Consider the following 3,000-nt stretch of genomic DNA (forward strand, 5'->3'; position numbering starts at 1 on the left):
CATCCATTTCTTTCAGATTTTCATACTTTGTGGAGTAGGTGCTTTTATAGTATGTCCCTATGATTCTTTGAATTTCTCTGGACTGTGTTGTGATGTTACCTTTTTCATCTCTAATTTTATTAATTTGTGTCTCTTCTCTCTTTCTTTTGGTCAGATTTGCTAAGGGTTTATCAATCTTATTTATCCTTTCAAAGAACCAACTCATTGTTTCATTAATTCTTTGGATTGTTTTTTGTTTCTATTTTATTAATTTCTGCCCTAATCTTTATTATTTCTACCCATCTACTGATTTTTGGTTTGCCTTGTTCTTCTTTCTCCAAGGCTTTAAGGTGAAGCAATAGGTTGTTTACTTGCGAGTTTTCTAATTTCTTTATATAGGCACTTAAAGCTATAAATTTACCTCTTAGAACTGCCTTCATTGTGTCCCACAGATTTTGGTATGTTGTGTGCTCATTATCATTTAACTCTATAAATTTTTTGATTTCCTTTTTGATTTCTTCATTGACCCATTCATCATTTAGTACTGTGTTGTTTACTTTCCATGATTTTGAGTATGCTCTATAGCCTTTCTTGCTATTGATTTGTAGTATAATTCCATTGTGGTCAGATAGAATGCAAGGAATTATTTCAATTTTCCTAAATTTGTTAAGATTTGCTTTGTGTCCTAATATATGGTCTATTTTAGAGTATGTTCCATGTGCTGCTGAAAAGAATGTATATCCTGCAGCATTTGGATGAAATGTCCTATAGATATCTGTTAGGTCCATTCCTACTATGACTTCATTTAGTCCAGATGCCTCTATGTTTATTTTTAACCAGGATGACCTACCAATTGATGAGAGTGGAATGTTAAAGTCACCCACCACCACTATGTTTGGTGTTATCTGTGACCTTAGTTCTAATAGTGTTTGTTTGATGAATTTGGGAACCCCCATGTTAGGTGCATATATGTTTATATGGAGTGTGCCCTTAATCAATATAAAGTGCCCGTCCTTATCTTTCTTGACTGACTAACGTTGGACTGAAGTCTACCTTCAGATATTAGGATAGAAACCCCTGCTTGTTTTCTAGGCCCATTTGCTTGAAACACCATTTTCCAACCTTTCACCCTAAGATAATGCCCATCCTTTGTAGAAAGGTGGGTTTCTTGGAGGCTACAAATTGAAGGATCCTGCTTTTTAACCCAGTCTGTGAACCTATGTCTTTTGGTTGAGGCATTGAGGCCGTTGATATAAGAGATATTATTGAAAGGTATGTATTTATGTTTGCCTTTGTTTTTTTGTGGATCCGGTTCTACCTTTGCTCTCTTGTGTTAACTAGTATTGGAATATTGCTTGTTTATTCTAGGTTCCTTATATGTGAGTATCTACAAAGGTGTTCCTAGGCTTTGAGTTTGCCTGCTATTGGAGTATTCAAGTAGGCTGAGTAGAATAAAATACAGGTAGATACTAAAACTTAACTAAACATTGTATACATTCAATCAAAAACAGCACTGAGTATTTATGTTAGATTAGGTATTATAACAACCAGATCCTCTATCCACAAAGATCTGGTCCGTTGAGGGATCCAAGTCAGCTTGTGACCAAGTGAGACCCTCCCCTGGTGCAATCCCAGATTCCTTTTTTGATGATTTTGGTTTCAGGCAAATTGGTGGCTGGGTCGTTGAGCCACTGTTCTGATTTCTGGAGCTGGGCACTGGCTTTTCCTGCAGGGCAAACTGAGCCTGGCAACTGTGGCTCTGCAGATCAGCACCCCCACTGCTGGAACCACTACTGCTGCTGCTGAAGCTTCTGCTGCTGGATCCACCACTGCTGCTGCTGCTCCTGCTAACCTCTGAAGCTGATGCTGCTGCTGGAGCCACTGTTGCTGCTGCTGAAGCTGCTTGCTGTATCTGCTGTGGCTGGGGCCACAGTTGCACAGGGAGGGGCCAAGGGGAGGGGGTAGGTCACAGATGAGCCTACTAGTGGTACCATACTGATTGTATTTACTGAATACAAAACTATTTAATTAAAGTATAAAAAATAGAAAAAAATAATGTCACGAATTTTAAAAAAGGAAAAAATCTGAATAAAAATTAAAACTGACCTTACATATGCACGCACACACACAAAAAGAAAAGTTACAAGGCATATACAAAATCATGGAAACTAAACAAGACAGTACTAAATCATGAATGGGTCAATGAAGAAATCAAGAAGGATTTCAAAAAATACATAGAGTCATAGGATAATGAGAACACAACATACCAAAACCTTTGGGACATAATGAAAGCAGTCCTAAATGGGAAATTTATAGCTTGAAGTGCCTATATTAAGAAATTAGAGGCCTGGAGTGATGGCTTAGTTAAGGTGTTTGCCAAAGCTAAAGGACCCAGGTTCAATTCCCCAGGACCCACCTTATCCAGATGCACAAGAGGGCACACATATCCAGAGTTTGTTTTTCAGTGGCTGGAGGTCCTGGCATGCTCTCACTTGCTCTCTCTCTCTCTCTCTCTACCCCCACATAAAATAAATAAATATTATAGTAAAATAAATTAGAAAGGTCTCAAGTAATCAACTTAATGCTTTACCTTAAGGCCCGGGGGGGGGGGGGGGGAGACAAAACAAGGCAAGGCAAAAATCAGTAGATGGGAAGAAATAATAAAGATTAGGTAAGAAATTAATGAAACAGTAACCCGAAAAAAAAATCTAAAAAAAAATCAATAAAAGAAAGAGTTGGTTCTTTGAAAGGATAAATAAGATTGATAATACCTTTGCAAATCTGACAAAAGAAAGAGAAAGAGATAGAAATTAATAGAGTTAGAGGTGAAAAAAGCACTATCACAACAGATACTGGAGAAATTAAAAAACTCATAGGGACATACAATAAGAACACATACCTCACTAAATTTTAAAATATGAAAGAAATGGGTGATTTTCTTGGTTTATATTGCCTACCTAAATTAAATCATGGTGAGATTAACCACTTAAGTAGACCTATAGCAACTATGGAGATCCAAGC

The sequence above is a fragment of the Jaculus jaculus genome, chromosome 6 (genome assembly GCF_020740685.1).
Source record: "Jaculus jaculus isolate mJacJac1 chromosome 6, mJacJac1.mat.Y.cur, whole genome shotgun sequence".
NCBI classification, from domain to species: domain Eukaryota; kingdom Metazoa; phylum Chordata; class Mammalia; order Rodentia; family Dipodidae; genus Jaculus; species Jaculus jaculus.